The sequence below is a fragment of the Aquarana catesbeiana genome, linkage group LG11 (genome assembly GCF_042186555.1).
Source record: "Aquarana catesbeiana isolate 2022-GZ linkage group LG11, ASM4218655v1, whole genome shotgun sequence".
Taxonomy (NCBI): Eukaryota; Metazoa; Chordata; class Amphibia; order Anura; family Ranidae; genus Aquarana; species Aquarana catesbeiana.
The window spans coordinates 165,250,314-165,262,612 of record NC_133334.1 but is presented as its reverse complement, the minus strand read 5'-3'; the positions used below and the strand labels follow the sequence as shown (position 1 = coordinate 165,262,612).

Sequence of the window (12,299 nt, the reverse complement as noted above, 5' to 3'; positions counted from 1 at the left end):
CAAGTCGCACCCCATGTTTCCCTATGGTAACCATTCATATCTGTGTGACTTCAAGTCGCTGCGACTTAAAAGTAGTTCCTGCACTACTTTGATCAGACTACCATGTGACTTGAGTTCCATAGACCTAAATGTAAACTCTCATAAAAGTCGAACTTGCATTATATAGATGTGATTTGGGTGCGACTGGTGTGTAACTCGTGAAAAGAATGCTGGCAATAAAAAAAACAAAAGAGAAAAAAATTGTGTGCCCCCCCTTCAGTGCATATTAGGCCTTTTCAAGTTAGGTATAGATTTTAGGGGAACCTCACGCCAAAATGTTTTTAAAAAATTGGCGTGGGGCCCCCAAAATCCATACCAGACCCTTATCCGAGTATGCAGCCTGGCAGGTCAGGAAAAGGGGGGGACGAGCAAGTGCCCCTCTCCTGAACAACACCAGGCCACAGGCCCTTCACATGCCCCCCAAAACACCTTGTCCCCATGTTGATGGGGACAAGGGCCTCTTCTCCACAACCATGGCCGGTGGTTGTGGGGGTCTGCAGGCAATTTTTAAGTCACACAAGTCTGAACTTATAAGCTCCATAAGCTTGCCTTGTGGAATGAACTCTGAAGTACAAGTACTGCGTGGGACTACAAAGTAGGCAGCAGGCTCTTCAAATTTAATAAGTAAATATGTATATATGATATGCATATATGATGATAAATTATCCATAGACATGTTAACATACATTGACATAGTTACTTACAATAATTTGACTACTTTTAAATGTTGTTCAAAAAACTTGAATGACCTTTTCTTTAAAGCTGAACTTCAGGCAGGCAGATACCTCACCAGCCTGGGGCAACAGGGGGCACTGACCCCCCAATATCATACTGGGCCCCCCATGTGCCCCTCCAACAGGGCCCGACTGGCCGCTTTGGATCTATGCTGGTGCGTGGCTGCAGCGTAGCGCTCCCCTCCCTCCTTCCACTCACAGGCACAGCGGGAGACCGCTGTGTCACGGAGCTGTGAAATCATGTTCTGCCGCGCTATGACAAAAGTCCCGCCCTCCCCCTAGACCAGCTCGTGTGATAGACGCAGTGTTCTGTCTATCACAAGAGCTGATCTAGGGGGAGGCAGGACTTTTGTCATAGCATGGCAGAACATGATTTCACAGCTCCGTGACACAGCGCTAAGGCTGCAACTATTGTGAGGCTGTCATGAGGGCACAGAGGCTACAATGAGGGCACGGTAAGGTGGGAATGAGATGGGCACAGTGAGACTGCAATGAGATTGGCACAGTAAGGCTGCAATGAGATGGGCACAGTGAGACTGCAATGAGGGCATGGTGAGGCTGCAATGAGGGCACATTAGGGCGGCAATGATGGGCATGGTGAGGCTTCATTGAGGGTACAGTAAGGCTGCAACAATGGTGAGGCTGCAATGAGGGCACGGTAAGGTGGCAATGATGGGCACAGTAAGGCTGCAATGAGGGCACAGTAAGGTGGCAATGATGGGCACAGTAAGGCTGCAATGAGGGCACAGTAAGGCGGCAATGATGGGCACAGTAAGGCTGCAATGAGGGCACAGTAAGGCGGCAATGATGGGCACAGTGAGGCTTCAATGATGGGCACGGTAAGGCGGAAATGATGAGCACAGTAAGGCTGCAATGAGGGCATGGTGAGGCTGCAATGAGATGGGCACGGTGAGGCTGCAATGAGATGGGCATGGTGAGGCTGCAATGAGATGGGCATGGTGAGGCTGCAATGAGGGCACAGTAAGGTGGCAATGATGGGCACAGTAAGGCGGCAATGATGGGCACGGTGAGGCTGCAATGATGGTGAGGCTGCAATGAGGGCACAGTAAGGCGGCAATGATGGTCACAGTAAGGCTGCAATGAGGGCACAGTAAGGCGGCAATAATGGGCACAGTAGGGCAGCAATGATGGGCACAGTGAGGCTAAAATGATGGGCACGATGAGGCTGCAATGATGGGCACAGTAAGGCTGCACTGAGGGCACGGTAAGGCGGTAATAATGGGCACAGTAAGGCTGCAATGAGGGCACAGTGAGGCTGCAATGAGGGCACAGTAAGGCTGCAATGAGATGGGCACGGTGAGGCTGCAATGAGGCACAGTAAGGCGGCAATGAGATGGGCACGGTGAGGCTGCAATAAGGGCACAGTAAGGCGGCAATGAGTTGGGCACGGTGAGGCTGCAATGAGGGCACAGTAAGGTGGAAATATGGGCACAGTAAGGCGGCAATGACGCTGTGAAATCATGTTCTGCCGCGCTATGACAAAAGTCCCGCCCTCCCCCTAGACCAGCTCGTGTGATAGACGCAGTGTTCTGTCTATCACAAGAGCTGATCTAGGGGGAGGCAGGACTTTTGTCATAGCATGGCAGAACATGATTTCACAGCTCCGTGACACAGCGCTAAGGCTGCAACTATTGTGAGGCTGTCATGAGGGCACAGAGGCTACAATGAGGGCACGGTAAGGTGGGAATGAGATGGGCACAGTGAGACTGCAATGAGATTGGCACAGTAAGGCTGCAATGAGATGGGCACAGTGAGACTGCAATGAGGGCATGGTGAGGCTGCAATGAGGGCACAGTAGGGCGGCAATGATGGGCATGGTGAGGCTTCATTGAGGGTACAGTAAGGCTGCAACAATGGTGAGGCTGCAATGAGGGCACGGTAAGGTGGCAATGATGGGCACAGTAAGGCTGCAATGAGGGCACAGTAAGGCGGCAATGATGGGCACAGTAAGGCTGCAATGAGGGCACAGTAAGGCGGCAATGATGGGCACAGTGAGGCTTCAATGATGGGCACGGTAAGGCGGAAATGATGAGCACAGTAAGGCTGCAATGAGGGCATGGTGAGGCTGCAATGAGATGGGCACGGTGAGGCTGCAATGAGATGGGCATGGTGAGGCTGCAATGAGATGGGCATGGTGAGGCTGCAATGAGGGCACAGTAAGGTGGCAATGATGGGCACAGTAAGGCGGCAATGATGGGCACGGTGAGGCTGCAATGATGGTGAGGCTGCAATGAGGGCACAGTAAGGCGGCAATGATGGTCACAGTAAGGCTGCAATGAGGGCACAGTAAGGCGGCAATAATGGGCACAGTAGGGCAGCAATGATGGGCACAGTGAGGCTAAAATGATGGGCACGATGAGGCTGCAATGATGGGCACAGTAAGGCTGCACTGAGGGCACGGTAAGGCGGTAATAATGGGCACAGTAAGGCTGCAATGAGGGCACAGTGAGGCTGCAATGAGGGCACAGTAAGGCTGCAATGAGATGGGCACGGTGAGGCTGCAATGAGGCACAGTAAGGCGGCAATGAGATGGGCACGGTGAGGCTGCAATAAGGGCACAGTAAGGCGGCAATGAGTTGGGCACGGTGAGGCTGCAATGAGGGCACAGTAAGGTGGAAATATGGGCACAGTAAGGCGGCAATGACGGGCACAGTAAGGCAGAAATGATGGGCACAGTAAGGCGGTAATGATGGGCACAGTAAGGCGGCAATGATGGGCACGGTTCGGCTGCAATGCTTTGTCCGTGCTGCAGCCCCTCCCTCTTCCTCTCCCACCCACCACATTTTGATTACAGTTCCAGGAAGAGGAAGCCAAAATCAATCCTCAGATTGCCAGCACCCATGTGAGTTTTTTTTCTTTATGTTTACTTCAGGGAGGGGGAGGGGGAGAAGGAGGTTCTGCAGCAGCAGGGACAGTCAGAGATTCATGCTTTTAGTGCAGGTGATGGAGGAAGAGGGGATTAGGACTCTTATCTATTCGTGTTGTCATGTATTTACTCTGGCACTACCACCCTGACCTGCCACTATTACCTAACCTAGCACTACCACCCTAACCTGACACTACCACCCTACCTGGCACTATCACTTAACCTGGCACTACCACCTAACCTGGCACTGCCACTACCACCTAACCTGGCACTATTGTATATCACCTAACCTAGCACTACCACCTAGCCTTCCACTACCACCTAACCTGGCATTATTGTATATCACCTAACCTGGCACTACCACCTAACCTGGCACTATTGTATATCACCCTAACCTGGCACTATATCACCCTAACCTGGCACTATAACACCCCAATCTGCCAGTATACTACCCTAACATCACTTGACGTCGGCGTATGGTGTGCTGCCTGTCCGCCTGGGCGGAGGGATGCCAGATATAGGATCCGCCCCAGGTGCCAATTTTGAAAACCATTTATCATTTTCCTTCCACTTCACAATTATGTGCCACTTTGTGTTGGTCTACCACATAAAATCTCAATAAAATACATTTACGTTTTTGGTTGAAATATGACAAAATGTGGGAAATTTCAAGGGGTGTGAATACTTTTTCAAGGCACTGTATGTGTGTGTATATATATATATATATATATATATATATATATATATATATATATATATATATATATATATATATATACATATACACACATTTTTATAGTTGTCCCCCCTACTTTTGTCCCTGTCCCCCCATGTGCCCCCCCTAAATATGAAAGCTGGAGACGCCACTGCAGACAGGCGGTAAAACTGAAAATAGTGTATGCAGAATGTGAACTTATTCTTAAAAACATATACAAATCTTTATACCTAATTTTATGATCAAATACATGTTTGCTCAATTACTGTTAATTTATCAGCTGGCTTTAAAAATACATATCAAGGAGATTGCAAATGAGAATGACCTACTTAAAATGCATTGCAGCAATGGTATGTTGAGGAACAGGCAGGGGGTAAGGAAGAAGGTGCTGATGTAGGTGAATATTTCCTTCAGCACGTGTCCCTTAGGATTTAAATATTTCATGTAATTTTTTTCTGTTTTTCTTGGCTTTCACTGTATCACAGTATCTATTTGGCAAAGTTGTAACAGTATTCCAAAAGCAAAATTACTTAGACCCCCTTTTACTCTGAGGATTTTTTCAGGCGTTAAAGGGCTAAAAATAGCTCCTGTAAAGCACCTGAAAAAAGCCTCCCCTGCCACCCCAATGTGAAAGCCTGAGTGCTTTCACACTGGGGCACTGCGCTGGCAGGAAAAAAAAAGTCCTGCAAGCAGCACATTTGGGGCCGTGGAGGAGTGGTGTATACACCGCTCCTTCACCGCCCTTGCCCATTGAAATTAATGGGCACCGCTGCCGAAGCGCTACACGGGCGCATTTAACCCTTTCTTCGGCTGCTAGCGGGGGTTAAAAGCGCCCCGCTAGCGGGCGAATAGCTCCGCTAAAACAGCAGTAAAGCGTCGCTTTACCACTAACGCTGCCCGCGGATCAGTGTGAAAGGGCTCTTAGGCTCCATTCACACCTAGGCGATTTGAATGCTTTCACACTGCTTTCACCTGAGTGCTTTCACACTGGGCCGCTGCGCTGGCAAGATGTTAAAAAAATGTCCTGCAAGCAGCATCTTTGGCATCTTTGGGGTGGTGGAGGAGCGGTGTGCACTGCTCCTCCACCACCCCTGCCTATTGAAATAAATGGACACCGATGCCAAAGCGCTTCGGTAGCGGTGCTACAGGGGCGCATTCAACCCTTTCTTCGGCCACAAGTGGAGTTTAAAAGTGCCCTGCTAGTGGCCGAAAAGGCGCTAAAAAAGTGGTAAAGCGCTGCTAAAACTAGCGGTGCTTTACAGTTAACGCTGCCCAGTGCGAAAGAGCTCTTAGGCTCCATTCACACTTAGGCAATTTGAATTATGGGTAGGATTGCAGCAATTCCAATTTGAATCGCCTATGTGTGAATAGAGCCTAAAGGAGCTTAAAGGAACAATACCAAGGAAGGAAGAACATAAATTATCATTATTTATAAAAGAAAAATATAAGAAGTGAAAGATAGTAAATCTAAATCTATTAAATGACCATACACATTACAGTCTCGTTGTACACTTTAAATTAGAGAGACAGCTAACTCTGTAGCATAAGGGCATGTCTGAGAGTAGTCTGGCAGGTCCTCAAATACACTATTTGAGGCCTGGTTCACACCTATGCATTTTTTGGTGCTGTTTTTGCTTTTAGCAGAAACGCACTACAGTCCATTTAACATGGTTTCCTATCGGACACGTTCACATCTATGCTTTTTTCTGTATCTGCTTTATTGGAAAAGTTCAGAGACTTTTTTTAAAGCAAAATGGTGCATTTTTGGTTCAATAGGCTTCAATGGAGATGCTGCAGAAAATAGTGTAGTGCATTTTTGACACATTTTTGATGCATTTTGCGTTTTTTACTCTGCCCAACAACAAATTGGCCAAAAGAAAAGCATACAAAAATGCAAAACACATAAAAAAAAGTCAAAAATGCAAAACACATCACAAAAGGCACCGCAGAAACGGATCAAAAGCAAACTGCATAGATGTGAACCAGATGTGAACCAGGCCTTAGTAGTACAAGGGTGAATGCACAGGTATTGTATCAGACTGTAATGTGTATGACCAGCTTTAAAGATAGCCTTACACATTATAATATGATTGCACAACCCTTCAGATATCCTTTGGTGACCATACACACTATTTTCTAGCATTTTCAACCACATTTTCAAACCAGCTTTTGATAGCAAAAGTGAACAGATTAACCAATCTAGTATCACTAAGGCTTTAAATACAGTATTTCTATTTTGTTTATATTGCAAGAATGGTGGTAGGGTTAATCTGTTTAATTGATTGACCCAAAAATTGCTGAGTAAGGCCAGAATAAAGCTATAAGAGTACACAGAAGGTTATACGCCGGCCATACTTAACAATCACAAATAACAATCTGATAGAGCATTCAAGTTTTTGATTACATTTTTTGGTAAAATCACAAAGCAATCAAAGTAAAAAATGGTGATTTCCATGAAATGGGTAGGAGCGATGGGATCAAAATTACCTCCCACTATCCAGCAGAAAAATCCAACTGTTTTATAAATGCAATTGCTGTATCGTTTCACTTTTTTAGATTCAATCTTTCAATAAACTGTATTGCAACTGTCAACTTTGGTAGCTATGTTATATTTATCCAGCCTTAGACTATGAAGGAATAATGTAAAGGTGGATGAGTTTCAAGTCTGTTACGCTGGCAATTTTCAAGGAATAACCAGCTTTCAGTCACAAAATGACTGAATGGATAAAAGCATCCTACCATCAGAGCAGTCAAAATAAAAAAATAACACAAAAATTAGCAGAAAAGACGTGACTTACTATTAATGTGCTATGTCACTTGTGCTCTTGGCTTCAGGTTTTCTTGAAATTTTCCTCCATTGATGCCTCCCTACCCCTGGTCCCATAATCTTCCGGTGTGACAGGGATTAAAAGAATTGAGGGAGCTGTCATTTGCACTTGTCAAAAGTGCCTGACTATACCCACCATTTCCACCCAGTTATTCTCTTCATAGAAGCTGTTACTATAGCTTCTATGAATAAAAAATACTCTATGAATAGAGAATGGGTGGCTGAATGAAAGGGTCACCCCCTCCATTTGTAGATCACGTTTGTTGAAGGTAGTTTAAATTGCCTGAAAATTTTCATATGACAATTCCACCCTAATGCCGCGTACACACGGTCGGATTTTCCGACAGGAAATGTTGGATGTGAGCTTGTTGTCGGTAATTCCGACCGTGTGTAGGCTCCATCGGACATTTTTTGTTGGAATTTCTCACCTTTTCTGACAACAAAATCCATTGTCGGAAATTCCGAGCATGTGTACACAATTCCGACGCACAAAATTCCACGCATGCTCTGAATCAAGTACGAGACAGAAGCGCTCAGTCTGGTAAAACTAGCATTCGTAATGGAGATAGCACATTCTTCACGCTGCACATTTTTTAATCTTTTAATGCAGCACATTCTCTTCTTCTTTATAATGCTAGAATATTGAAGTTGTTTTGCTGCTGATCTTCACACAGAGTTCTGACAAACGGATTTCTTTATTATTTCTTGTGATCTCCTGAATAATATTTGTTATTTTTTTCATCAGATCTCCATAATAATGTTTTTAATTTATTTTTCTAGTGATCATTTTTTATTTTTTTTTATGAAGATCTCCTTTTTTTTTGTTTTTTATGAAGATCTCCATTTTTTTTTGTTTTATTTTTTTATAGTGATCTACTTTTTTTTGTTTTTTTATCAAGATCTCCTGTTTTTTTTAGATATTTTTTTTTCTACTGATCTCCATAATATTTTTTGTTGTTTTGTGTGTCAAGTTACCACAACATCATTATTAACCACTTAAGCCCCGGACCATTTTGCTGGCCAAAGACCAGAGCACTTTTTGCGATTCGGCACTGCGTTGCTTTAACTGACAATTGCGCGGTCGTGCAATGTGGCTCCCAAACAAAATTGACGTCCTTTTTTTCCCACAAATAGAGCTTTCTTTTGGTGGTATTTGATCACCCCTGCGGTTTTTATTTTTTGCGATATACACAAAAGAAGAGCGACAATTTTGAAAAAAATGCATTATTTTTTACATTTTGCTATAATAAAACTCCCCCAAAAATATATAAAAAAACATTTTTTTTCCTCAGTTTAGGCCGATACATATTCTTCTACATATTTTTGGTAAAAAAAAAATCGCAATAAGCGTTTGTTGATTGGTTTGCGCAAAAGTTATAGCATTTACAAAATAGGGGATAGTTTTATGGCATTTTTATTAATAATTTTTTTTAGTAGTAATGGCGGCGATCAGCAATTTTTATCATGACTGTGACATTATGGCGGACACATCGGACATTTTTGACACATTTTTGGGACCATTGTCATTTATACAGCAATCAGTGCTATTCAAATGCACAGATTCCTGTGTAAATGACACTGGCAGTGAAGGGGTTAACCACTAGGGGGCAGTGTAGGGGTTAAGTATGTCCTGGGGAGTGATTCTAACGGTGGGGGGGCATGGCTATGTGTGACACATCACTGATCTCTGCTCCCGATCACAGGGAGCAGAGATCAGTGACCCTGTCACTAGGCAGAACGGGGAGATGATTGTTTACATTAGCATCTCCCCATTCTTCCTCTCCGTGAGGCGATCACAGTTATCCCCATGGCGATCGAGTCCGCGGGACCCGCGACCCAACTCACAGAGCTCCCGGCCAGCGCACGCAATGGCGCGGCGGCAAATTTAAAGGGATGTACGGGTACGCCCATTTGCCCTGCCATGCCATTCTGCCGACGTACATCAGCGTGTGCCGGTCGGGAACCGGTTAACTTGTATTTTTTTACCTCAAGGATGTTGTTTGTTGTTGGTGTCCCTTGTTAATTTGACATTGTATTTTTGAAATGTACCTGCCTACTCACAAACAAACTGTCCTTTTTGAAGTAAAACACATAGGCAAGTATTTGTGAAAAAAAATAGCCATTTATTATACATCATAACAAAATAAAGAGGAAGGCAATGCTGGATAAACTGGTGAAATAGGGAGCACAATCTGGTCCAGGACTCCGAGAGATCTTGAACAGCAGCAGGTGACATATATGTCCCCAGGCTGTGCTCTTACAACAGCCTGCGTCTTTTGTCAGACCAGACTGAACCCAGGCCATCACTCTCTTGTCTTCCTTCCATGCTTGCTTCCAGGCTGTGGCTCTGGTGTTGGAGTTGTGGCAGGAGGTGGAGGAGGAGGACGATGGTTGAACTCACAAACCTGGCATTGGCCTGTGAACTTGCCCCTCAACCCCTTATTTAGGGCTTGTAAGATAACTTCCTCACAGAAGAGGCGTTGGCCCTTCTCCATTTCCTGCATTTTGCAGGCTGCCATGCAGGCATAATCCTCTTGAATATTGGGAGGGGGTTTTGAGGGCCGCAGTAGCCTCCCAAAATAGCCCAAGTGCTGCCCCCTCCAGGTTACTTCTCTTCCTGGGCCTTTTTTTTGGAAGGCGGAGGGGAGCACCTCCTGGCTGCCACTTTCCCCTGCCTCCTCCTGGCTGCCACTTTCCCCTGCCTCCTCCTGGCTGAGACTTTCCTGTGTATGAAAAAGGGACATAGTTTTAGTTTTTGGTTCATCAATCACACACAATTTTCAGCTCATGACTGTTGGAAATTGAATGTTAATAGAAAAGTCTATCATTCTGACCCCCCCATTTTTCATTCTTGTCCCATTCATTTATGGCCACTACTGTCTATTGATATGTAAAATACTTTGTTAAATCAGAAATTAGTGATCAATATTAACATCTAGTTAACATCATTATTTTTTCGATAAGAAATATGTTGAACAATGCTATACCTGGCTCAAGCTGGGCTCCTCCACATCTTCCTGTCTGGAAGGCCCAGGTTGGACGTCGGAAGCCTCAGCTGGGGTGCAAGGATGCGTTGAAGGAAAACTGGAGAGTTATGGCCTGGGTTCCCTCTGGTCTGACAGAAAATGCAGTCTGTCATAGTACCACAGCCTGGGTACATAAATGTCATCTGCTGCTGCTCCTGATCTCATGGAATGCTGGACCTTCTTGCGCTCCCTATTATAAGTGCTCCTCATGCCACCAATTGTGGCCTTCAAATAGTTGATGTTTGTCATGAGGATCTGCAGCTTCACGAATTCCAACAATTGATCCAGCGCTGCCTGCCTCTTTCTTTTATTGGTATAAAAAAGGTGGTTTACCTGCCACAGACAGGGCAGCTCCTTGTACATATCAATGAATATGGGGATAAAGTCCTGATCATTCAACAGATCCATTTCCTCTGCAAGACACAACACAAGACAAACCCTAATGTCAGGCTAAACTCTCATAATCTTGTCCCAATATAGGCCTCAATCTATAAGCAGTATAGGCCCAAGTTAAAATTGTACCTTCGTTATCACGATCGGCACTTCTGCTACTCCTTCCTCCGCTCACAGATCGTACATAGAGACACATGCGTGTTACGCTTTATATACACTGCGCATTCGCGTGAAACTCCGCCCGCCCCTGACCTTCTATCTAGTATATTCCCCGCCCCTTGTCTTTCAGCGCAGTGGGAGAGCACATGGCAGAGAGACAACAGGTGTATGAAGACAGCAGCAGCAACGACGAAAGCCAGAGCCACAAATGTCCCAATCCCGGAGGAGATTTAAGGCCTCTAATATGTCCTTTGTAGAGATGGTGGACATCTTGAAGAGGGCCGACTATGACGGGAAGCATGGACCTTACCCAAACCCAAATGTGAGAAAGGCCAAGATCATGACTAAAGTTGTGAGAAGTCTGCCGAAGAATTTTGGGGTATGGCGATCGAAGGATCAACTGAGGAAACGATGGTGAGACCTCAAATTGAGGGAGCAGGATCAGTACAGAAGAATCAGGAGAGTGCTGCAAAAAAGTAAGTATTTTGTTGTGTGCTCCTATTATTATTATTACGTTTGTGCTGCTCCATGTGCTTTTCTTTACCATTGCACAGTTTAAAATGGCAAGTTTCAGGTACGTGGGCACAGTAATTGTTCGTAGTAAACATTGTTCGTTCGCCCACTAATACAATGTTTTTGGTAGATGCAGGTTAACTACACTTGGTCATGTCTATTTGTAATAAAATAAGTTTAGTACATTGTTGTCTAAATGGGTTTGTAACTAGAATGAAATGCAAACTTGATTCAATGTAATGAGAGGACACTCGGCAGTTGTTTCCACATCTGGACGCAGGAGCACTAGTGTGGGACACCAAAACAAACTTTTTATGGTGTCCCACACAGGTGCTCCAGTGGATACTAGGGGTCTCTACATGTGTGATACTTTAACAAAAAAACGGAAAATTTATATCAAATACTTACCGTAATTTTCCTTTCCTGATGGACTCCATGGCAGCCTACGTATGGGTTAATCCCGCCTCTCATACCTCATAGGACCCCACTCCCATAAATCTTTGCTTCTAGACAGAGACTGTGTTCCGTAACTTAGCCTACTCCAGCAACTGGGAGGGAACTCCTGCTGCCATGGAGTCCATCAGGAAAGGAAAATTACGGTAAGTATTTGATATAAATTTTCCGTTTTCCTGACAGACTCCATGGCAGCCTACGTATGGGAAATAACTAGCCATACACACCCGGGTGGGCAATTGCTGGTTAAAGAAAAAAAGGTTTAATTGGCATCATCAACAGATAATACGTGCAAACCAAAGTTAACCGTAGACAAAGAAGCCGGTTCTACACAATAGTGTGTCATAAAAGTGTTAATTGATGACCATGAGGCCGCTTTACAGATTACATCTGGAGACACATGTCGGGATGCTGCCCATGATGTAGAGACGCTCCTGGTAGAATGAGCGGTTACCGCCTCCGGAGGAGCCAAACCCTTAGACCTGTATGCCCATTGGATAGCTTGAACGATCCATGATGCGATGGTTCTGGAGGAAGCCCGTAAACCCTTGTT

At 45.0% G+C, this 12,299-nt stretch overlaps 1 protein-coding gene across 1 annotated transcript in view; it reads left to right on the top strand.

Moving 5' to 3' along the window:
• SLC6A2 (solute carrier family 6 member 2) overlaps positions 1–12,299 on the top strand; it is a 1,144,495-nt gene that overhangs the window by 205,947 nt on the left and 926,249 nt on the right. The window lies entirely within an intron of this gene.